We start from the raw sequence: 26,287 nt of genomic DNA, 5'->3' as shown, positions 1-26,287 counted from the left end.
GCTTTGTCTCTGCGTGTAGTAGTTGAGAGAGCCAGTTTAAGGGCGGAGAAGTGGGAAGGAAAGGATAGTCTCTGAAGCAAACTTGCAGTGTCGTGGTTTTAAAGCGCAGCCGTGGTAGAGAAACGGAAGGCGATATAAGCGTGCGTGGCCATGATACGCACACGACAAACTGCCTTAAAATATTTAGACTTGAGGGAAAGCTTCGTTAGCAAACGATAGCACGGCAATCAGCACTCGAATATAATTATAACCCTAATAATAATTGTAAATATTCATCTCATCTATGGGATCTAATGCGCGCGCTGTTGCTTTGTCTCTGCGTGTAGTAGTTGAGAGAGCCAGTTTAAGGGCGGAGAAGTGGGAAGGAAAGGATAGTCTCTGAAAACAGACTTGCCGCGTCGTGGTTTTAAAGCGCAACCGTGGTAGAGAAACGGAAGGCGATATAAGAGGTTCAATACATACAAGCATTTGTCTCGCAAACCAGACTTTTTTCATGGGAATTTTCCACGTCTCAGTAATTTCTCTCGTCGTATTCGAGTGCTGATTGCCGTGTTATAGTTTGTTAACGAAACTTTCCCTCAAGTCTAAATATTTTAAGGCAGTTTGTCGTGTGCATATCATGGCCACGCACGCTTATATCGCCTTCCGTTTCTCTACCACGGTTGCGCTTTAAAACCACGACGCGGCAAGTCTGTTTTCTGAGACTATCCTTTCCTTCCCACTTCTCCGCCCTTAAACTGGCTCTCTCAACTACTACACGCAGAGACAAAGCAACAGCGCGCGCATTAGATCCCATAGATGAGATGAATATTTACAATTATTATTAGGGTTATAATTATATTCGAGTGCTGATTGCCGTGCTATCGTTTGCTAACGAAACTTTCCCTCAAGTCTAAATATTTTAAGGCAGTTTGTCGTGTGCGTATCATGGCCACGCACGCTTATATCGCCTTCCGTTTCTCTACCACGGCTGCGCTTTAAAACCACGACGCTGCAAGTTTGCTTCAGAGACTATCCTTTCCTTCCCACTTCTCCGCCCTTAAACTGGCTCTCTCAACTACTACACGCAGAGACAAAGCAACAGCGCGCGCATTAGATCCCATAGATGAGATGAATATTTACAATTATTATTAGGGTTATAATTATATTCGAGTGCTGATTGCCGTGCTATCGTTTGCTAACGAAGCTTTCCCTCAAGTCTAAATATTTTAAGGCAGTTTGTCGTGTGCGTATCATGGCCACGCACGCTTATATCGCCTTCCGTTTCTCTACCACGGCTGCGCTTTAAAACCACGACGCTGCAAGTTTGCTTCAGAGACTATCCTTTCCTTCCCACTTCTCCGCCCTTAAACTGGCTCTCTCAACTACTACACGCAGAGACAAAGCAACAGCGCGCGCATTAGATCCCATAGATGAGATGAATATTTACAATTATTATTAGGGTTATAATTATATTCGAGTGCTGATTGCCGTGCTATCGTTTGCTAACGAAGCTTTCCCTCAAGTCTAAATATTTTAAGGCAGTTTGTCGTGTGCGTATCATGGCCACGCACGCTTATATCGCCTTCCGTTTCTCTACCACGGGATGCACTTTAAAACCACGGCGCTGTAATTTTGCTTCAGAGACTTTCCTTCCCTCCCTTCTTCTCCGCCCTTAAACTGGCTCTCTTAACTACTACACACAGAACAAAGCAACAGCGCGCGCATTAGATCCCATAGATGAGATGAATATTTACAATTAGTATTAGGGTTATAATTATATTCGAGTGCTGATTGGTGTGCTATCGTTTGTTACCGAAGCTTTCCCTCAAGTCTAAATATTTTAAGGCAGTTTGTCGTGTGCGTATCATGGCTACGCACGCTTATATCGCATTCCGTTTCTCTACCACGGGTGCGCTTTAAAACCACGGCGCTGCAGTTTTTGCTTTTCTTTTCTTTCTTCTTCTCCGCCCTTAAACTGGCTCTCTTAACTATACTACACGCAGAGACAAAGCAACAGCGCGCGCATGCGATCCCATAGATGAGATGAATATATATATATATATATATATATATATATATATATATATATATATATATATATATATATAGAAAACTATCAGTCATAGCTCTCGTAGTATAGCCCTCTGGGCCGTTTCCTTCTTTTTTTTTTCGAAAGTAGTCCTATTAGGGTTATTATAATTACACGAAGGTATTTCGCCCTCATCAGCAGCAGTCCTTGGTATAATTATTCTGGCGGCTAGCTTCCCACGCTATGCGTGCCGCCATCGCACCTGGTTAAGCTTTTCCTAGACGCTAGAGTTACGCTTTGTCCGCGCAACCTTGAGCGATCGGAAAGCGCGTTTCCCCCTCTTGGCCGGCGGAGAAGGGATGCTTCGTTCCGGCCGCGAAGCTCTCCACATCTCTGTAAGGTGCCTTGGGGTGGTCCCGTGCTGAAGATGCCCTCTCGGTGAGCGCATATTTCCCCCTCATCTTTTAAGAGGTTCAATACATACAAGCATTTGTCTCGCAAACCAGATTTTTTTCATGGGAATTTTCCACGTCTCAGTAATTTCTCTCGTCGTATTCGAGTGCTGATTGCCGTGTTATAGTTTGTTAACGAAACTTTCCCTCAAGTCTAAATATTTTAAGGCAGTTTGTCGTGTGCATATCATGGCCACGCACGCTTATATCGCCTTCCGTTTCTCTACCACGGTTGCGCTTTAAAACCACGACGCGGCAAGTCTGTTTTCAGAGACTATCCTTTCCTTCCCACTTCTCCGCCCTTAAACTGGCTCTCTCAACTACTACACGCAGAGACAAAGCAACAGCGCGCGCATTAGATCCCATAGATGAGATGAATATTTACAATTATTATTAGGGTTATAATTATATTCGAGTGCTGATTGCCGTGCTATCGTTTGCTAACGAAACTTTCCCTCAAGTCTAAATATTTTAAGGCAGTTTGTCGTGTGCGTATCATGGCCACGCACGCTTATATCGCCTTCCGTTTCTCTACCACGGCTGCGCTTTAAAACCACGACGCTGCAAGTTTGCTTCAGAGACTATCCTTTCCTTCCCACTTCTCCGCCCTTAAACTGGCTCTCTCAACTACTACACGCAGAGACAAAGCAACAGCGCGCGCATTAGATCCCATAGATGAGATGAATATTTACAATTATTATTAGGGTTATAATTATATTCGAGTGCTGATTGCCGTGCTATCGTTTGCTAACGAAGCTTTCCCTCAAGTCTAAATATTTTAAGGCAGTTTGTCGTGTGCGTATCATGGCCACGCACGCTTATATCGCCTTCCGTTTCTCTACCACGGCTGCGCTTTAAAACCACGACGCTGCAAGTTTGCTTCAGAGACTATCCTTTCCTTCCCACTTCTCCGCCCTTAAACTGGCTCTCTCAACTACTACACGCAGAGACAAAGCAACAGCGCGCGCATTAGATCCCATAGATGAGATGAATATTTACAATTATTATTAGGGTTATAATTATATTCGAGTGCTGATTGCCGTGCTATCGTTTGCTAACGAAGCTTTCCCTCAAGTCTAAATATTTTAAGGCAGTTTGTCGTGTGCGTATCATGGCCACGCACGCTTATATCGCCTTCCGTTTCTCTACCACGGGATGCACTTTAAAACCACGGCGCTGTAATTTTGCTTCAGAGACTTTCCTTCCCTCCCTTCTTCTCCGCCCTTAAACTGGCTCTCTTAACTACTACACACAGAACAAAGCAACAGCGCGCGCATTAGATCCCATAGATGAGATGAATATTTACAATTAGTATTAGGGTTATAATTATATTCGAGTGCTGATTGGTGTGCTATCGTTTGTTACCGAAGCTTTCCCTCAAGTCTAAATATTTTAAGGCAGTTTGTCGTGTGCGTATCATGGCTACGCACGCTTATATCGCATTCCGTTTCTCTACCACGGGTGCGCTTTAAAACCACGGCGCTGCAGTTTTTGCTTTTCTTTTCTTTCTTCTTCTCCGCCCTTAAACTGGCTCTCTTAACTATACTACACGCAGAGACAAAGCAACAGCGCGCGCATGCGATCCCATAGATGAGATGAATATATATATATATATATATATATATATATATATATATATATATATATATATATATATATATATATATATATATATATAGAAAACTATCAGTCATAGCTCTCGTAGTATAGCCCTCTGGGCCGTTTCCTTCTTTTTTTTTTTCAACGATATAGTGTGTCGCAAATAACCAACAAAATCAGTGCTTGCAAGGCTTACCAGCTTTAACATAGAACACGGTGCACTCGTACAGTCGTGCACTCGGCAAACAGAGCAGCACGGAAAAAGGACGGCTAATGGTTGGTTGCATTCAAAACTTAAGATGCACTGTGGTCAAACCATACCGATACATGTGTAGGTCATGATCAACTTCGACTCTTACCCGTGTAAACATTATCGAGTGCAACAAACACCGAGATGACCAAATGAACATGAAGTTCATGTTCAGAACGGCCGTGATCCCTTCCTTCCATCGCTCCCGCACATGAGGCCTCGCGCGTGATGAGTAGAAGTGTCACCGACTAGGTTTTGTAGATATTTGACCGACCCACCATACAATTGCTCTTCGACATGCCTGGAAGCTTTGGCCACCAGCAGACTTGTACACCATGCGGAAAAAAGTAACCGAATAAAATTAGAATTGCTTCATTAAAAATTTTACTCGAATACTGTTACCAATTACTGCTCCACAAAAGTAACTGAGCAATTACTAATCGAAAGTAATCAATTACTTTAAATTTACTTTCCGCTCTACGTTTATGAACATTGCAAAATACATTAACTAGATCAAGTTGTCCTGGATCTTTCCTTGCGCTCCCTTCAGCCGTTAATATGTTGTTTATCTGCACTACTAATTGCTTTTCGAAATTTGCTTCTGTAATTTTCCTTCGTTTTCTTGTGAAGGCATTAGTCGGCGGCACTGGAAACTCGCTTCATATGTGTGCTGGAGAGAACGGCTGTATTGCAACGTGCGAAAACTTTGTTCACAAGATTGTGCATGGTTACTCATTTCCCTGGTGTTGAGGTCTGAGTCTTTTGTGAATCTTAGCGATTCACTGTTGCTGGGGTTAGGGAAAGGTGCTCCCGATAAGGCCAGTGAAAAAGTGAAAAATCGTCTATAGCTAATTCCCAGGAATCAACACCGGAATAGTCATCGCTAACAAACCATAGAAGCACTGTTTCAAGTTGTCGACCAATATCTCGTGGATCTCCACCTGGCGCCTTTTAATCGTTAGCCACCTAGGTTTAAACGACTAATCGTAACGGACGCGAGCAAACGTTCACGCTTCTTGAAAAGATAGTCAAGTGTGCGATGTAATTCAATACAAAGCTGCATATTATTGAGCCCTAATAATGCTGTTTGTGTCTTACTACCAATAAATCTGGTGTATGTTAATCACCTGTAGTGTACGTGTATAAAACAGATAGAAACAAACTGCAGAAAATTGTTGTGTATAAAAAAAGTCACAGACTGCACTAAGTGAAGAAGAATTAAGCAGCAGCTATTATTGCTCATAAAGGTCACCTTAAAGCGCATCCATGAGAGGGACAGAGAAATTTACCGTAAGAAAAAACGGAAATGTCAGACTTCCAAGAAAGGTGCGAAAATCTGCAAGCCTGCCATGTTCAGGTGTTCGACGCGTAGCTTGTATATTACACTGAATGTGGGATGGTGGGAAGCCGACAGCCCATGCACGTATTTTCATGCCTTTTGAGATTGTAGTCCCCGCGAAAGTTCGGTACTCAAAGCCGTGTTGCCAGTTATAGAAGATTTTTGTCAAAAATGTAATTGGTCACATGTAATTATTTACCTGAATAGGTAATTGAATCGCAGTGAGCGTTACCGAGTGAGCAAACTAAGTGTTAATTTACAAAATTACGAGAAACTCTAATTGATTACACCCAATTAATTACATATAATTCGTTATGTACAAGTGTGGCCACCACATACATGTGACGCACACTTGAGGCATGTGCTCACTAAACAAACGTTAATGAAATAAACAGAAAATGTGAACTAAAATTTATTGCCGATATCACGGTAAATGCTAGAGAAACGCATTAGCATAAGGTCACAGCTATTTAGGGTTACGCAGCCCATGGTTCTTTAGCTGAACTTTTTTTTTCGCCTGTCGTTTTGGGCCATTTCAGGGCCTGCAATGCACTATAGACAAAAAAACGAATGTATCTTAACGGCCCATTTTAGTTAGAGCTGAATCCTACTGCATGAACAGCCTTGTGTGCTTTGGTTGCTCTCGCAAGTAAATTATGTCCCTGGCTAAAACTAGAGAAGCATGCGCGTGTGGCTGGCTAGCTTCAGCGCGCCCCTTTCAGTGCACTCCGAGACCCATTATTTCTAATAGAATTCTCATCCCTTTTTCGTCTGCACGGCAAGTAAACTGACACATCCGAGCTAAACAATGATTTACTCCCCCTTTTTTTACTTTGTTTTGTTTTACCCTACGTTCTTTAGTCGCTAAAATTTACTTTTGATTGATATAGCCGGGGGCCTTTTGGTAATCTCATCATTTATTTCTTAAATAGCCAGATCACGCGTCAGCTCCCGCTCTTGTGGCAGAACCTGTGCAGTGTTTCGTAAAAAGCTAGCCATCATCACAAGAAAACACACGCAGCTTTAAGAAGTACACAATGACTTGAAAAAGATAGTTGAGAAGCTCGGGAATCGCTTGACAACGTTTGAGAAGAGTGTCAAGTTTCTAAAGAAAGGGCAAATACAAGTCCTGTCATGAAATAGCACCCACGCCTGTGCGAAACTTGGGGCTTTGTACGTTGTCACGTACTGACCATTTACTTTAAAATAAATTGTCCGACGTGGTAGGTCTGCCACCAAATAGCTTGCACTGTGTGCGTCGTATTTTTTTCTCTCCAATATATACCTGTCGTAGATCAGATCAAAATCTTATGACTCCGGTTGCATGCGAGAGGCAGAAACCGCGATACCATCAATGCGGTAGAGAACAGTACACGGCAAACATTAGACTGGACACTAAGGCTAATATTGAATAGAGCGTTTAAATATGATCAGCGCATTCCAGGATTTCTTCTGCCCGACTTTGGCCAATCCAATGCCTGGTTTTATGTACCTTCATATGAATTTACTCCGTCATTATTTATGTGCTCTGATTTTTGTATAGGTAAGTGACCGGACTTTGTGTTTATATAGCGCACATATGTGAATGGACTTTTTGTCGCTGTGTACTTCAGTTGACTTTCAGTTTTAGTGTGTGATTAGTGTGCTTATGTGAGTGGAATTTGTGTTGTTATGATTTCATTATTTCTATCATAATTTATTTTTTAATCCCTATGTGAAAAGGAGTAGCCGGCGCACATTAAAGACATCTCCTAAATACCACATAATTTAAAAAAGAAAGCTGGAGTACAGCTTGGCGAGGGTCTTGCCCCATTATGTATTTGACAGCAGAGTACTGCAGAACATCAAAAAAGTGCAACAGTTAAAAAGCAGTAATGCTTTTTTAATTTGTTTATCTATACGGGTACCTGCAGTGCCACAATGGCATCATTGCTAGGGGAACATTGGAAGCGGAAAGCAATACACAAGGACAAATTGCGCTGGAATGAAATGCACCTTCAATCAAAAAGAAAAACCCATTACATACAAATACATACCTGCATATATATATATATATATATATATATATATATATATATATACGCAGACATGCCTCAGCAAACAGAAACGTCATATATAAACCAGAGAACTATATGTATTAAGTGAGGAAGGTTTCCCGCTTCAGGTACGGGGGATCATGTGGACACATCGGCCGCGTCGGCTGCTTCGGAAGCGCTGAAGCAAGCTGTAAACGAAAGTTTAAAGTCCAACCTGCCCTGTGGTTCTGCTTAAGTGGAGAGGTTTTCTCGCTTCAGCTTTGTGTTTGACAACACTTGAAAGCCCTATAATAGGCTGCCTTTGAAGACATGCAACATGGTAGGCTACTGCTCGGTGCCACAGTGCCAGACGTACACAACGGAGCCTGGTGTCAGTCTTCACACGTACCCGCAGGACAAGAAGCTGCGTGAAGCTTGCATAGTAAAGCTTACAACTGGCAAGCAGCCATCGGCTACAACTCGGGAGTGCAACAAGCACTTACGCAAGGAAGGTTTCTGATACGGCGTTGGGGCTGCGATGTTCGGTGAGTAGCAGAACGCGCGCACCGAAAGGCTGACCCACGCGCGCTGCCCAACTAACGTCATGAAGCTTTGGTCTATGAAGCTGTTGATGCTATATACTTGCAGGTTCACTGGAATGAAAAGGAAAGAGTAAAAAGCACATAAAGAAGCATGAGATATGCTCATGCTTGTAGTACAAAACAATGAAATGTGCTGGATTAAGAAAAAGAAGCAGCGGGTAATTGCTCGCTGAGTAGTCCGATAAAAATACAGTGCGACGCAACTTGGGAAATAATGGTATTGAAACGTCCAAGACTTGAGAAGAAAAGAAAAAATCATTGAATTGTCGCGATGGCACTTCACAAGTCGCCGTAGGCGTCGAATTCGCTAGATATTACGAAATTATTTTTGAACAGCTCTGACAGTGTCCACACAGCAATGTTTGCTTCTGTGCTGTCAAATGGTCATATGTAGCGGCCTAAAGCTCACAGCATGGTGCGAAAACGCGCTCGCAGCCAAAGCGAAACATTGTGCATGGACATGCATGAAGACGCGCAGTCGGTCACCACGATCCCGTGCGATCGCTGCATTGCGGCGTCATTGTGTGATTCTTCATTTGGTTATTTAGACAGCCCACTATAAGAACATATTTCACATAGTTCGCTCTCAGCGATTGCCGACCTTTCACGCAAGAAACCGGTTCGGGTGACTCCATGGCGGCGACCGCGTGCAGTGTGAGTTCCCTGTACATATTCGGTAAAGAAATAGTGTCTGTAAACCATTGTGTGTTTTCTGCTTGTCCAAGATTATTATTTTGACAGTAAAAGACTTCCTTCGTTTCAAGAGTACTTACGGAAATGTTGTTACACAAATGTTACAGAAATGGGTGCTTTTATTGAGCACCGACAGCCAAACTTATGAGGAGCGCACCGTGTTATTCTTGAGACCACTCAAGCGAGGCACTTCCGACAGATGGCGACTCCACAAGTCCTCGCCCCTAATATTTTGCATACAATTCCTACCAAGCGGCGTCAGCATTTTCTACTTGCACATTGAAACAGCCATATAGTGCCTCCAAGCAAGCACTGATTTCCCGCATTCGCTCCACAAGTAAAACGCTCGGTGCATTGCATTAACGCTTAAGAAACCTGGGTGGTCAGAAATAATCCGAAGCCCTGCCCTTCAGCGCCCGTCGAACCTTCTGTGTTGCTTTAGGATATTAAACCACATCAACGAATCAAGCTATCGATGGCAAAAAGGCTGAGTATATATGTAAAGTCAGCAGCGAAAATTTACGGGATGCGGTTTCCCCTTCAAATGAAAATTGCTGCACTGTTAAGGCATGACACTTTGTATTTAATGAATCACTGTGTAGGTGGCGAAGGCTACTATATGCTGGAACATTTATTTCGAGGCTGTTTGACCCCAATTTGCGATAATTTAGCTTCTTAGCAGATCCTGCGTCCCGCAAACTTTTGCGGTTGACTGTACATATAATAATAACGAAGACGCGTTTGGTTCTGTCCTATGCAGACTTGCTTCAATCACTCGCTAGAGGTCAATGATACTATCAATTCGTTTCGGACACTTTTCAGGCTCGCCATAAGGAATTACGCGGAAGCTTTACACTAAGATACGGAAATTCATTTCAGAGCTTTTTTTGGCCCATTGATATCGACTAATACTGATCAAACACTCGGAAATGAGCCCTAAAACTTGAAATGCTTATTACTATATGTAAACAATATAGTAGCCTCGTTTACTGATCTTTCCTCTTAACGACGATCCCTAACCTTCTTATTGGGTGTAGACACCAGCATCATTCAGTTTCCAACTAATATTTCTAAAGGGCGTTGCAGGGCATCGATCATCCAATGACCGTGGGCTAAAGGACATGTCTACCTCTCCGGCAAGACGAATAACAAAATCATACGGATGCCAGCTGTGTCACCATTCATGTTTCTGTGGTTTTTTAATAATCTCTTAAGCGGTGAACGTGTCCCTGTGCAAATGCCGTCTATAGGCCAAGAACAAGTCCTTTCGAAAATCCATGGAAAGTATGAGTAGTACGTGTATTTTCCTACAGCTTGGCTACTGCTTTGGTAAGAATGTGCTTTATAATTGTGTCTTTATTGTACATCACGGCGCAAACTTTGTATACTTGGGGGCCTCACAGCGTCATCGGCCCTGCCAGGCTGTACACGCCGATTGTTATACGATCGTCCAAACTAAGTCGCACTGTGCTCGGTCAGTGTTCGCGTGGCAAGCAGGGAACGCGCAGGGAACGCTAAGTGCTGATCGCTCCCCTTCTATTGTGGAATATTTCAGATGTGCGACATACTTGCAGCACTTATGGTGGTCGCGGCAGAAAGTGACCTTTTTTTCCACTTAGCAAGCACTATGCCATTTAAATCCCTCATAACGTTACTTCAGAATTGGTCACTGTTTCCGCTAGCATTTAAAACAACTTATTACAAAACGTTTCTTGCATAAGGAAACGGCGAGAGTTACGGTTGTTTAGGTGCCGGTAAACCCTTAGCCTAGCGCAGCGGAGCAGGCGATACTTACACTAGCTAACTTACCTGTCTTCACCTCTCCTTTTCCATCTCCTTACCGCAGTAATTCTCACCATGACTCAACGTCCCTTTAATAAAATTGTTACGGATGATGTATGTTTATTTAGAAATGAAGGCTAGCAGAGATGATAGATCGGAAATATAGCCTTTGAAATGCAGCCGCTCGCCCCAAGGACCGCTGTAGTCTCCGTTTTCAGCCCCTTTTTTCTCGTCGCGTTACAACCCCTGTTTCGCAGAAGCCCACTGAAAGAGTTCGTTCAGTGGCGGGATAATAGCATTTGAGACACGCAATATGTGCAAGTTGCGTTTTGCTAGACCGCCAACCTGTAGACAAGAGGCGTGCAACACCGTAAGTTGGGTCACTCAAATGTTTTGAAGCGGCGAGTGGTGAACATATAGCGACAAGGACTTGCAGCGAAAGCCGCGCCATCACTGTCGGGACCAAAGCCATTCTAAATCATTTTTTTCAAGAGAAACTGGTTGATGAGTATTGTCGTACCACTGGTAGGATAGGTTTAATACGATGGGTTTAAGGAAGGTACCTCCACGGAAATCCGTCATAAAGAAGGTAGAAAGGGCTGTAGTCAGTTGTTTCATGCTTGGCTGTGTTGCAAGAAGTGATGAATGGCAAGACGCCGTCCCAGTTCTCCCGGTCAGAGGACACGTACATGGCCAGCATATTTGTCAGCTTTAATTCGATTCATCCTTTCAACGAGACCATTGGTCTGCGGACGATACGGCATTGAGTGTTGGAATTGTGCCCTGCATAGACGAAGAAACTCTTCTACAGCGTCGGTGACGAACTACTGACGCACTTATGATTACGCGAAGTGGGCCATAGCGTAAGCTACGACGCCAGCAGTAGTGCATGAAGGTATCGCTGCGGTTTTTTCGTAGTGAGTAACAAGTCAACACATACAATGACCCATCAGTTGTTCGATGACCGTAGAAAGGGCCCAAGAGGTCAATACAACCTTGTTAAAAAGGTTGTGCGGAGGAATAAGTGGGTGTAGAAGGCTTGATGGATTGCTCTAAGGTCACTTTTGACGTTGACATTAATCGCAGCTGACCACGTATTGCCGACGCATCTGTGGCCAATAAAGGTGGCTCTGGACAGGCTGCAGTGTGCTGGCGAATCCCAGTGTCCGGACGTCGGGTCATCATGCATGGCACGTAGCACGTCACTGCGTATACATTCCTGCATAACAAGGAGGAAGCGGGCTCCATTCCCAGAGTAATCTGTTTTATACCACAGGCCGTCACCGATAGATAACCGACCACTGGCATTGGAAATGTGGGCTGCAACAGAACGAACTAGGTTACAGTGTCGTTGTAGTGTTAATGTTGGCAAAGGGTAACATCGGGAAGTTCAGGAGCAATAGCAGTCAAGCAGTCGTCGAAGCAGTCGTCTCTTCATCAGTGTGTGCCATTGCCAATGGTAAGCAAGAAAGGCAATCGGCGCCAATATGACTGTGGCCATTCCTGTAAATTGCGACAAAGTTATATTCTTGTAGTCGTAAAGCTCATTGTACCAGACGACCAGACGGATCCCGAAGACTTACAAGCCAGCATAAAGAATGATGGTCGGTGGCTATCTTTAATGGGTGACCGTAAATACAACAGCGAAATTTCAGAAGACCAAGAACAGTCTCGAGACATTCTCGTACCGTGACAGTGTAATTACCCTCAGAATTGCTGAGATAATGATCCGCATAAGAACGTGTTCTGCATCATTGAGTCACTACCAGTGTCCACCAAGGCCATTGTAGACACACCCTAAATAAACACTTCGACTTTGTTTTGAAGCAATCTAAAGGGCAGAGACAGCTGTGTCGTATCGTTTCCGGCGATCTCACCTCTACCACCTTCTTGCCCCGCCGTGCCAGCAGCGAAAAGCATAAGGCTGCCTTACCTCCCTGGCTCCGCTGTAGAGCTGATTCGGCGGAGGGGGAGAGGGAGGGGTGCGCTTTCTTTATTGTTTTTTCAGCCAACACAGCGGGCGTCTCTGGATACGTTCTAACCTTACACGCACGAGCTGCGCATGCACCATCGATACCATGAGAGCATGATGACGGTGGTGGTGCTTACGGCGCTAAATAATCTCAGCTGGCCATATTGCTAAAGCAACAAAAGAAAACATGATATCATCAACGCAAACGTGTACGTCATTCGCAATAATGACACGGATATAATGTAAATTTAAGCAAGGGTGTTATCGACAGCACCAACTAAAGTTCAGTATTTCCGGCGTCATCGTAAGTGCGGGTGTATTGAAGGAGGGGAGTAGAGACAAGTGAAACACACACACAATTTCCGCTTAATGCTGCAAAAACATCTGGAGGGGGGGGGGGGGGGTATTCTGTAAGAGTCCACCTAGTTGACTCCATTTCGGCCGCCGCTGAATGACTAAGGCGGCTTCTCTCCTCCTCTCTTTTAGAGCTGCATCCAGTCAGCAGAGGCTGAAATGGACCATCCACTAGGTGTACTCTTAAAGAGTACCCCCCCCCCCCCAGAACCTCTTCGAAGGAACCTCGCTTTATAAATAGGAGTGCACTGTAGAGTTAACGGGTTTTGGAGCAATGACCATTAAACCGGCAGTCGTTGACTTAACCTCTAGCCCAAAAGCTACCTAAAACCACCCTGGGGGATCTTGGCAGCGACCTTTAGCATCTGGAAACTAGTTATTTTGTTCGACGACTTACTTCCTACCAGCACCGTATGGAGTGCCACTGTACTGAGTAGGGTGTCGAGCCGAAACTGTCTAGTGTTCGGTTTCAAATGATGCAAAAACATCTGAACCTCTTCGAAGAAACCTCGCTTTAGAAATAGGAGTGAACTGTAGAGCTAATAGACAATGTGTGCAATAGAAGTTGGTGGTAACTACGTTAGACAGGATGCCAGTAGGCTATCGCAGGAGACGAAAGATCTGATCGAGAAACGCCAATGTATGAAAGCCTCTAATCCTACAGCTAGAATAGAACTGGCAGAACTTTCCAAGTTAATCAACAAGCGTAAGACAGCTGGCATGAGGAAGCATAATATGGATAGAATTGAACATGCTCTCAGGAACGGAGGAAGCCTAAAAGCAGTGAAGAAGAAACTAGGAATAGGCAAGAATCAGATGTATGCGTTAACAGGCAAAGACGGCAATATCATTACTAATATGGATGAGATTGTTCAAGTGGCTGAGGAGTTCTATAGAGATTTATACAGTACCAGTGGCACCCACGATGATAATGGAAGAGAGAATAGTCTAGATGAATTTGAAATCCCACAAGTAACTCCGGCAGAGGTAAAGAAAGCCTTGGGAGCTATCCAAAGGGGAAAGGCAGCTGGGGAGGATCAGGTAACAGCAGATTTGTTGAAGGATGGTGGGCAGATTATTCTAGAAAAAGGGGCCACCCTGTACACGCAATGCTTCATGACTTCGAGCGTACCGGAATCTTGGAAGAACGCTAACATAATCCTAATCCATAAGAAAGGGGACGCCAAAGACTTCAAAAATTATAGACCGACCAGCTTACTGTCCGTTGCCTACAAAGTATTTACTAAGGTAATTGCAAATAGAATCAGGAACACCTTAGACTTCCGTCAACCAAAAGACCAGGCAGGATTCCGTAAAAGCTACCCAACAATAGACCATATTCACACTATGAATCAGGTGACAGAAAAATGTACGGAATATAACCAACCCTATATATAGCTTTCATTGATTACGAGAAAGCGTCTGATTCAGTCGAAACCTCAGCATTCATGGAGGCATTACGGAATCAGGGTGTAGACGAGCCGTATGTAAAAATACTGAAAGATATCTATAGCGGCTCCACAGCTACCGTAGTCCTCCATAAAGAAAGCAACAAAATCCCAATAATGAAAGGCGTCAGGCAGGGAGATACAATCTCTCCAATGCTATTCACAGCGTGTTTACAGGAGGTATTCATAGACGTGGATTGGGAAGAATTGGGGATATGAGTTAATGGAGAATACCTTAGTAACTTGAGATTCGCTGATGATATTGCCTTGCTTAGTAACTCAGGGGACAAACTGCAATGCATGCTCACTGACCTGGAGAGGCAAATTAGAAAGGTGGGTCTAAAAATTAATCTGCAGAAAACTAATGTTTAACAGCCTCGGAAGAGAACAGCAGTTTACGATAGGTAGCAGGCACTGGAAGTGGTAAGGGAAAACATTTACTTAGGACAGGTAGTGACCGCGGATCCGGATCATGAAACTGAAATAATCAGAAGAATAAGAATGGGCTGGGGTGCGTTTGGCAGACATTCTCAGATCATGAACAGCAGGTTGCCATTATCCCTCAAGAGAAAAGTGTATAACAGCTGTGTCTTACCAGTACTCACGTACGGGGCAGAAACCTGGAGACTTACGAAAAGGGTTCTACTTAAATTGAAGACGACGCAACGAGCTATGTAAAGAAGAATGATAGGTGTAACGTTAAGGAATAAGAAAAGAGCAGATTGGGCGAGGGAACAAACGTGACTTAATTACATCTTAGTTGAAATCAAGAAAAAGAAATGGGCATGGGCAGGACATGTAAGGAGGAGGGAAGATAACCTATTGTCATTATGGGTTACGGACTGGATTCCAAGGGAAGGGAAGCGTAGCAGGGGGTGGCAGAAAGTTAGGTGGGCGGAGGAGATTAAGACGTTTGCAGGGACAACATGGCCGCAATTAGTACATGACCGGGGTAGTTGGAGAATTATGGGAGAGGCCTTTGCCCTGCAGTGGGCGTAACCAGGCTGCTGCTGCTGCTGCTGCTGCTGCTGCTGATGATGATGATGATGATGATGATGATGATGATGGTGATGATGATGATGATAATGATGATGATGTAGAGATCATGAGGTTTGGAGCAATGACCATTAAACAGACAGATGTTGAATCAACCTCCACCCCAAAAGCTACCTAAAACCATCCTGGCGAATCTTGGCAACGACCTTTAGCATCTGGGAACTAGTTATCTTGGTCGACCACATGCACAATGTCTCGTATCCCCTGTTATACAATCGCGAGAACGTTCAATACCCGTACTATTTAATTGATTTCATTTCTTTTATTTCCTCCTACCAGCACTGTATGGAGTGCCACTGCACTGAGTGGGGTGTCGAGCCGAAACTGTTTTGTGTTCTGTTTGCAATGCTGCAAAAACAACTGAACCTCTTCGAAGGAACCTCGCTTTAGAAATAGGAGTGCACTGTAGAGATAATGGGTTTTTGAGCAATGACCATTAAACAGGCAGTCGTTGAGTTAACCTCCAGCCCAAAAGCTACCTAAAACCTCCCTGGCGAATCTTGGCAGCGACCTTTAGTATCTGGAAACTAGTAATTTGGGTCGTCCACTTACCTCCTACCAGCACCGCATGGAGTACCACTGCACTGAGTAGGGTGTCGAGACGAAACTATCTAATGAGCCGAACTGGTTTAAACTAGATGAAAATCGCATGTTAGACGTAGCGCGGTCGTTATTGGACGACTGCTGAGCTGCGTAAAGATGAAGAGGTAGTGGCCATGTTTCTCGTAATCGCAACACGGTTACTGGTGATTCTCGCGCCAGAAACAGTAAAGCCAAGCGTACAGTTCGACACCGCCTTCTGTACAGGACTGTCCCAAGGACTTGCCACTATCACACCTGCGCAACTTGGTCTCCCCAGAATGTTACAATTCTTGTGTAACTAGCAACAAATATATGTGTGCATACTGCACCAGAACCACATGAATCGTGCACAATGTCTCGTATCCCCTGTTATACAATCGCGAGAAAGTTCAAAACCCGTACTATTTAATTGATTTCCTTTATTTCCACGCGTTTCGCCGAGGTACTTCTTACGTACTTATCTAAATATCCACAACTTTTGACTATTTCAAAGCAACGGCTATCAATGCATACAGGAATGGTCACCGATAAATAAACCTTCGTAAAAGGAAACCAGCACCACTGACTTTTCAGCGAAGAAGCTCGCGGCTTGATGAAAACAATGTATACTGCAACTAAACCAAGGATGTAATGGCTTGCGTTGCACCTCCACAATGACGTGGGAAAAAGTATCATTATATGTATGTTTTGCACGCATGTGAAAGATAACATCATTAGACGACACTTTTATGCTGCTCGTATCAAAAAGATAGCTAGCAAGATAAATTTTATGCATAATGAGGCCTTATATTTACGAGTGAGTCGGTTATAGTGCAGCTCACCCAATAATAGCATGCAAATAATAATTCCAGCACGAGCAGCAAAGTAAGAATAATGAGATTGATGAGCTCACTTTCTATGTGCGCTCGTTGGATGTTGGTGACTAAAATAAAAAGTAATGTGATTTAAACCTGAAACTGTCAGTCACAATCGAGCTGAACGTCCTCTAGCACATTTGTTTCACTCGCGATAGCATGCTTTCTCTTTCGTTTAGTAGGCATTGGCTGCTGCCTTCTGCATCAATGAGGGCTAAAGAATACATAAAAAGGTGATTTCATACATTGTGGGTGACGCATGCATAACTGAAAAAAGTGAGAAACATTCAGGATTTTTCAGGCTGTGCGTGTGGGCCAAGACATTTGCAGGTAGCTTGGCATATAGGATGTATCTGTCAAGCTGACCGCACTAAGCTATTTATTGAGAATGTGTCTTCGTCGAGAAATATTTCATGCTATTCACTTTACCTAGCCGGCGACGTCATAGGCTTTCGAATAATGAAACCACATGCCACATGCAGCATCGAACCACGTGAGATTGGTATGTTGTATATCCACGGCCGGACTAGAGAGGCGCGCGGGCGTTCCTTCTTACAGCCTTCGCTATCGTCTTGGACCACGGTGTAAGAATATTCTTACACCATGCTTTGGACACAATGGGAGCGTTTCTCCGCTAGTAACTTCACTACTCGCCGTGTAAGGGTGCAGCGACCCCCCTGTACTTCTGGGAGCTTCTTGCTGCTGCCGTTCGGACATATTTTCTGCGTCGTGTGTTCCTTGCGAAGTGCACCGTTCGACAGTGCGGATGCTGCTAGCCAGATAAGTTGTGATTTGTGTACCTGTGTGCGGACTTATTCGTTGCTTTTGCATTCTAAGCGACATGTTATGCAATGCGAAGCAATGAATAAGTCTTCGTGGACCGCCCAGCGAGACCATGATGTACTGTTGCGTGCCGCACTGTCAAAGTCAAGTAGGACTCACGGCATTTCTTTTCATCACTTCCCGAGTGATGCAGAGCTGGTCACTAAGTGGCTGAAAAACATTTCAAGGCAAAATGTGGTTGTAAACGACAAGTCGGCGTCAACTGTCGTTTGTAGCCGGCATTACCTCTCCAGTGACTACATGCCTGGGTGCCGGATCAGGAAGCTTGTACCTGGTGTAGTGCCAGCCGCGTTCGAAGCGTACCCAAGTCACCTTGTCCCGAGTGCCAAAAAGCCTCGTAAGGAGCCCGCATCCAGATGTTCTGTCCCTTCTCCAAAACCAAGCAAGCGAGAAGCGGAGCCAGAAGGTGCGGTTGACATTTCTGAATCGCCGGACGACTTCGCTGAGAAGAAACTTAGTGTCTGCACTCAAACGGCGAATAATGACGCACAGCAAGTAATTGCGTATGTTTCGCTTATCGGTAGGCTTCGTAAACAAGCTGCGTACTTCCGCTCAAAGTGTAGCAAACTCCAACAGCAGCTTAACGCTGAAAAGTAAGAAAGCGCTTTCTATCGCGAAAACAAGAGGCATTCTTCTGTCAAAAAAAATTACCTGTGGTTTTGCTCTGGTTAACCCTAGTTCAATTGGCAAAGCAAGAACTGCATGGTTACGCTTGTGGTGTTAGCTTGTGGTTGAGCGTTTGGTTTAGCTCTATTGTATAGGCACGACAAAACACACTGTTCAGGTAACGACTAGGCTTTTACGACGCTTCTCGAGTCGTGCGGCGCGTGATTCTGGCGTCTCTTGAGCGCGTTGTCTCTTCCTCGCTTCGTTCTGTCGTTGTTGCATGTCTTTCGCGCTCTCCATAACGACTAAATACACTGAGGCAAAGCGCATATATATATATATATATATATATATATATATATATATATATATATATATATATATATATATATATATATATATATATATATATATATATAGTACACCCCACGAGGCGACACCTCCTCTCCCTCTACCCCAGCAGTGCACATCCGGTGGAGCGAGCAGCGACGGCATACGACGCGACGAGCCGAAATGGCTCGCTGGCTGGCATAGTAAAGCTTTCGCTTTAAAACTTATTGCTGATTGTGAAAAGGTGAAAGAAGGCCATAGAAAGCTATATTTCTCCTTCATCAACAAAATAGGTGTGGGCAGAAGTGACCATACTACCCAGAGTAGATAATCATCGACTGTCTAGTGGGGTGCTTTCTTTCGCCTAAGGGATACGATCACGCCCGGACATCCTAGCTGCTGACGCTGCCAGCAAAGGGCACGCTGCCACGGTACATGGGAACAATCCCGACAACAACAGGGATGAGTGCTGCGAAGAGAGAGACTAGTTTTTGAAGTTCCCTACTCAGCTCAAGCAGCACGTTGTAACATTAATCATTGACGAGGTTAGCATCAAGCCGAAGTGAATATAGGATAGGAAATCGGACGCAGTTTGGCCTGAAGGACAAGCGTAGCAGTGACACACCAGTTGGCTAGAAAGAAACCCTTGCAAACAGGGTCCTGTGTTTGTGCTTCACGGCATCGCTAGCTCTTACAGATTTCACTCCTCATACCATTTTACTAAGTAACTTAGCGGAAAAGACCTCTTTGCATGGACTAAAGAAGTGATCAGCGCTGTTGAACGGTGTGGATTTTTGATTGTGCACATTGTGACGGACAATTATTCCGCCAATACAACAATGTTTAAGCTGATTGGAAGTGGCTGCCTATCGACTATGGTGGAGCATCCACATGATTCCAGTTGGGTGACCTTCCTAAGGTTCGACCCATTCCACGTACTAAAAAACATGCGGAACCAATTTCTTCAACGAGAGCTGACAGACGGGGTAAGGGACATCTCTGGCATATTTGTCCAAAAGCTCTACGAGCACCAGAAAGATATAACAGTCAAACTGGCACGAAACTTAACCGAGACGCTTGTCTACCCTGCGAACTTGGAGATGAATGTCTTTCGGGCCGTGCAAATATTCTCTCCACAAGTAATTGCAGCAATTGAGTGCCTCCAAGAAAGCGCTGGTGTTGACTCTGCCCTCTGCGTGTTCAGCAAAGCGAATTCTACTATCCGCTTTATGAAGACAATCAAACGGTGGTTTGATATCCATGACACCGCCTATGGCCGGAAGCAGCCAAAAGGCCACGATATCGAAGACAGACGGTGCTCGGCTGCTCTGACTTCCAAATGAATTCAACAGCTACATAGAATGCACCCAGAAAACTCGAAAGTACGAGGAAAAGATGGTTTAACTTGTGAGAAAGTTGACGTCTTGCACTTTACGACGAAGTCTACAGTCAAAACCACACGTTTTCTTCTGCGCAATGGTGTTAACAGCGTCTTACTAGGAAGCTGAACAGTGACCCTATTGAGGTCATCTTTGAGAGAATAAGGTAAAGGTTCGGAGGCATTGGCATGCTTGACGCAAGGGCAGTGACGACTGCGTTTGATCACATCATCAAGCCTGAGGCCTCAATTGGCAAGGAAGTCGCAATACCTTGTGTTGATGCTGAAGAGCTGGCTGCAGCTCTACCACAATCTGTGACTGACGGGTTCAATGAACTTATGGAATATCCAGTCATCCCATCAACTTATGTCACGTACTCTGGTTTGGCTCATGTCGATGGATACATCGCCTAGCTAATAGGTGAATTCGGGCGTGACGCTTGTTCCATTTTCCTCGAAACGAGTGAGAGAATTGGTCCTTTGTACAAGCTTCTACAAAGCCAAGATTTCAGCAGGCTGCACTATTAAAAAGCAGAGTTTGTGGCACTGTTGGACGAAACTGTCTGCTTTTATCAGAGAGCTGTCGTGCACCTTCCAAGCGCAAATGTACTGGAAGTACTGCAAATTCTCATTCAACCACATCTCGAAAACTCGCCGCTGCTATGCTGTCCTGAAGGCGTTGACAACAGCCACGGCATAAGGCATGCTGGCTTGGTTTCCGAGAAGTTTGTCAGAATACTTCTGATATACACCCAGAAGGTAACCGACAAAAACGAGAAGTCAACTTATGTGCATAAGCCATCCAGGAAGCACTTTAGGCTTTGAATTTCTGTTCTAGGTGGGAGTGATTTCTGAAAAACGGGATGTAATAATCGACATGACAGTCTTCAATTATTGCGGTATAAGTGAAGGAAATGCTCAGTTTGTACTTTTAGGAGCTCTACTTAATTCCCTTGCATGCATCGAACCCGTTAATGGCAACGTCTTCTTTAACGACACGAACAAGCTAAAAGATTTGTATGAAACGTTCTGTGACGCTACACTCGCAATGTACAGCTTTCAATATATAGTATTCGGTCACATGAGTTTCTAAAGTCATATATTCAAGTGGGCGCAGACTAAGGCGCCCCATGCAGTTTTTATGATCACTGTAAATAAAACCTTCTCCGAATGTGCAGGACCTCCCCTTAATTGTTTTCAATGCCAATGCTGCGCAAACAAAAATGCCAGAACTTCGGTTTCAGAGCTATGACGCAAATCCAAGTCCGGCGTTTCGTTACGTGCAAACACTGCACGTTGAGCGCAAATTTATTTCCTGTCTCAGACCCGTTAGCAGGCAAGACGGCGACTCCGCAGTGGTTGTATAGGAATAAAGGTCAAAAAGCTTTCCTGTGTGCTTGTACATGGCGGTTACGAATAATGCGAATATGCACGCGGCCAGGGGAGCGAGCCCACGCTCGCCTTGAGTTCGCGTGGACGGCAGCGGCGAACGCAGCAGTTAGAGCAGCAGTTAAGGTCCCTAAATAAAACTAACTCCTTCTCCTGGCCTTCTCGCAGCTCGCTCTTTCTCTCGTAGCTCTCCCTCGCAGTTTGGTCGTTCACTCGGAAGCCGCCCATAGGGTTATACGAGGTGAGACATTAAAAATTGTTGTTGGGTGTCTGCGCATGAATTTTTACCCATGGACTGACAAAGCTACGTCCCCTCAGTATACAACAAAACCCCGTGTGTTGCATTTAAAACTAAATTATGGAGTTTCACGTGCCAAAACCACTTTGGTTATGAGGCACGCCGTAGTAGGGGGCTCCGGAAATTTGGACCACCTGGGGTTCTTTACCGTGAACCTAAATCTAAGTACACGGGTGTTTTCGCCTTTCGCCCAAATCGAAACACGGCCGCCGTGGCCGGGATTCGATCCCGCGACCTCGTGCTAAACAGCCCGACACCTTAGCCACTACGCAACCACGGCGGGGCACGTGTTGCGTTTCTAGCATGATATATGACAGAACACAGCCTACGCACTCCATAGCTTCCTACACTTGTTGACGATAGCGCGATCATGAAAACAAATCTGAACGGGCATCGAGAATAGCACCCGCGCATAAACTTACCCCTGCCTGAGCTCCGCACCCCGCCAAAAAAGAAAGCTCCGTTCGTACACGTTTGTACCTCCAGAACTCTTAAATTTAATCCCGAACATAAAACAACAAACGCTGAGTTCTTCAATGAAGCGGTTAGCCGCGAAACTTAGCCAAAACATGCGACATCCCTTGCGAGAGCCTCGCGGCGAAAATTCGCCGGTCAACTGCCGTGGTGATGAGTGCGCCGAGAAGCGGAAAAGAAGAAAGCATAGAGAAAAGGCCGCGGGAGAATTACCACGTGATGGCGCTCAACCAATTGGGAGACGCAGACCTTCTCTCCTGCCTCCTCACATTCTCGTCGCAGCAGCGGCGGCGGCCAGATAAAAGTATGATGAAGAAATTGCGGTCACTGACCAAGTCAAGGTGAAAATAACACAGAGACGTTTCGGGACCCGTACGGAACATGTACGGGTCCCGAAACGTATGTGTTATTTTCACCTTGACTTGGTCAGTGACCGCAGTTTCTTCATCATCATGTTACCTGACCAGACGAACTTTCGTCGAACTCCTGCCTAAAGATAAAAAAAAAGTATTTCGCGACCTTTTAGCTTTATTCAGGGGCCTCAGCAGCAGTAGGGTCGCAGCGACACCACGGGGGTGTTGCTTGAGGCGGAAACAGCCTCATTGAGAAGGCCGTGAACAGGAGCGCCCGCGCTCCTCTCCAGTGCGGCCACGGTATATTGCAGCCTAGGGTTCGCTGCGACCGCCATTACTAGTAAAACAACGAGGCCATATCGACAATCAACTGACTTCATCTGGGCTTCATCTGAGGTGCAACATGTGCTAGTGCTATTTCAGGTGGGTTGGTTCATTGCCTCTGGAAAAGCATTAAACTTATAGCTTGATTATTGCGTGCTTTGCTAGGAGCGATGATGGAACGCTATGAAACTGGCAGAAGCAGATGTTTATGTGCTTTTTCAGCGCCGAACGGCGCGCTTGTTTTGTGGCTTCGGGTGGGCTGCTTGCTTCCAGTTAGAAGGCTTTTGAGGCTAGCTTGGTGGACAAATTCCTTTTAGTATCGGGTACTAGCGCAAAAATCAGAATTCATTGTCTCACCAATAATGTATACGTAATGTACACGATGTTTATATACATACAAGAGCTTTGTTTGGGTGTAATATCGTCCACGGCCATGCATTGTACTCGTAGGCAAATACACTGTCGTGGCTTGCACAGATCAACCCGCTTCGCGAGTTATTTCTATTGCATTGGCCAGGTTCTTTGTTTGGCTTTCTAAAGACACTTGCCCGGTGTGAAAAGGCAGCGATGAAGGTTTCGCCGGTACAGGCCAAAGGTGATGTGCTTGCGTGTGTGTAGCGCTATGTATACCGGCCGATTCAACAACTCGGATTCGTTTGCACTGCTCGAAGTGCGTACATGTATACTTGCGTCTACCCAATCGACTGCCGTCTATCCAGCTTCCGCAGCTTAATAATTTAGTCGCCTTAGTACCATGATGACCGAACGCAAGGCGCGTGACATATTCACCCGAATAACGCGAGCGTCTTGTAGAAACGTGCGCGGAGCATCTCAGCTATTCTCGTAGTTTCGCCACGATGCTGGCATCTCTTTATGCAGTCTGGTCCCACGCTTTAATGACAAACTCGTGCCGTTGGCTCTCATACGCAAGCATCACGGTGGGACCAGTACTTCATTTCTGAACAAAGCCTATGCAAGGACGAAAGTTACACATAGAAATGGTTTCCATCAATGAGCACTTTCCCCCTTTGCGCAGTTCAACGTCAATATGAGCCAAAAAACTCGTGCACCACTTTATCCTGGCGACACGGTGAACTGGAGAAAGCCTATACTCACAATAGTCAAAATCATTTGCACTGGAAGTGCACAGCTGGTCCTCGCATATTTGCAGCGCCTAACAAAACTATAGTCTGAGAGAGAGAGAGAGAGAGAGAAACTTTACTGGTCTATTATGAAATGAAACGCGTTAAGCGTCTGATGGGGTGGCTCCCTCTTCGCGGGCTCCATATGCTTCCAGGGCCGCCTGGCCCCTGTGGATCAGTCTGAGCTGGTCTTCCAGGGCGGGGCTGGACAGCATGATCTCCCATCGCTCGTAAAGGGTGGGGATAGCAGGGGGGTTAGTTATGGGTATAGGTGGGGGGTGGTGTATGGAAAAATTGCACTCTCCTATGACGTGCTGAAGGGTTCCTAATGCATTGCAGTGAGGACATGTGTTCTTATATCTCTCTGGGTATATCTTGTTCTGGAGGCAGGGGTGGGGAAAGGATCCTGCCTGGATTTGCCTGTATATTGTTTGTTCGGCTCTGGTCAAGGAGTGGTGGGGGTGCGGGAATGTCTTCCTGCCGTCCCTGTAATATTTGACTATATCTCTATAATTTGTGATGGGTTGCCATCCCCTTGCCTCCTCCTCGTTGGCCCGGGAGTTTAGCGCTCGGGCCTGTTGATGAGCATATTCATTGCCCTCAACTGAGGAGTGAGCCGGGACCCAAACTAATTCGATCGCTTGTTTAGGAGGCGTAGCTTTACCAAGAATTTTTAGTGCCGCAAGGGACACCCAGCCAGATCTGTAGTTCTTGTATGCAGCTTGTGAGTCCGTGACGATCTTGGTGACGTTTGGTTGTAGGAGTGCGAGAGCTATCGCTGCTTCTTCTGCTTCCTCCGAAGACGGAGTGTAGATTGATGCGCAGGTGACCAGCTTTTCTAGCCCGGTGACCACGACTGTTGCCCTCGTGGAGCGTTTCGATAGAGAGGCGTCTGTATATAAAACAGTGTCGTCTTCCTCCAGGGTCCTGGAGATGGCTCTTGCCCGGGCGTCGCGTCGTCCGACATGCCTTGTGGGGTTCATGTTGCGTGGTAGCGGTTTGCATTCCAACTTCTCACTGAACTTTTCGGGTAACTGGTCGTGGCGGGTGTAGTGCGATTCTTGCCATCCTAGCTTGCGGAGGACGCTTCTGCCCGCCTTGGTCTGGCTAAGGCGTACCCTTTGATTGGATAGGTGGGCTTCTACGAGCTCGGCTACTGTGTTGTGGACTCCCATTTGAAGTAATTTTGTCGTGGATGAATTTATGGGAATACCCAGGGCCTGCTTCGTGGCTTTCCTGATTATTGCGTCAAGTTGTAAGACGTCCTTCTTGAGGAGCTGCAGGTACGGCGCTGCGTAGACGATTCGTGAGATAACAAAGGCCTCAACGAGGCGCAAGGTGTCCGATTCCTTCAGACCCCTCTGCCTGTTGGCCACTCGTCTGATCATGTTCAAGATTTGGTCTGACGTGAGCTTCATTTTTCTAATCATGGCTGTTGCCTTGCCGTCTGCCTGGATCAGGAGACCCAGGATCCTGAGTTGAGGTACCGGGAGGATCCGGTTCCCTTCCAAAGTGATTTCTATGTTTTCTGCTTGTGTCCTTGATGCACGTGGTCTGACTATTGTCAGCTCCGATTTTTGAGGCGAACAGCAAAGGCCACATGTCTTCACATAGCTGTTGATCGTGTCAGCCGCTTTTTGGAGCGTGTTTTCCATCCAGCCATCCGACCCTGCCCTCGCAGTCCAGAGGGTGATGTCGTCGGCATATAATGCGTGGCCCAGACCATCTATTGATTCGAGAAGCTTGGGCAACGGCAGGAGAGCCATGTTAAATAGGAGGGGGGAAAGGACCGAACCTTGCGGCGTTCCTCGATCCCCCAGGGAGATCGGTTGGGATGTCTCCTCTCCTATTCTGATCCTTGCCGTTCGGTCACGAAGAAAGTCTCGGATGTAGTTGTAAGTTTTCACTCCACAACCCGTGTTGCGCAGGTTGCGGAGGATACTTTCATGTGTGACGTTATCAAAGGCACCTGTGAGGTCTAGCGCTAGTATCGCTCGTGGCGATTGCTTCGTTGCTCGCTTAATTACCAGTTCGTTGAGTTGTACGAGAACATCCTGGGTGCCCAGGTGCTGCCTAAAGCCATACATTGTCTCTGGCATCTGATCGGTGGCATCAAGATGTCGCTGCAACCTCTTAAGAAC

The 26,287-nt window shown here is 45.5% G+C and overlaps 1 protein-coding gene across 3 annotated transcripts in view; it reads left to right on the top strand.

Annotated features, from left to right (window-relative positions):
• Positions 1 to 26,287, top strand: part of LOC126542228 (protein 5NUC-like) — a 131,725-nt gene that overhangs the window by 71,731 nt on the left and 33,707 nt on the right. The window contains exon 1 of one of the 3 annotated variants that reach the window (XM_055077106.2): positions 10,203 to 10,290. The exons of 1 other annotated variant lie outside the window; for it this stretch is intronic. The gene's annotated coding sequence lies outside the window, so the exon portion shown is untranslated. Of the gene's footprint in view, positions 1 to 10,202; positions 10,291 to 22,893; positions 23,104 to 26,287 lie in introns of those variants that run through there. One more of the 3 variants, XM_055077107.2, reaches the window with a different exon arrangement.

The sequence above is a fragment of the Dermacentor andersoni genome, chromosome 2 (assembly GCF_023375885.2).
Source record: "Dermacentor andersoni chromosome 2, qqDerAnde1_hic_scaffold, whole genome shotgun sequence".
NCBI classification, from domain to species: domain Eukaryota; kingdom Metazoa; phylum Arthropoda; class Arachnida; order Ixodida; family Ixodidae; genus Dermacentor; species Dermacentor andersoni.
Note: the sequence above shows the minus strand (reverse complement) of the source record. Positions and strands in the feature narration are given on the sequence as shown.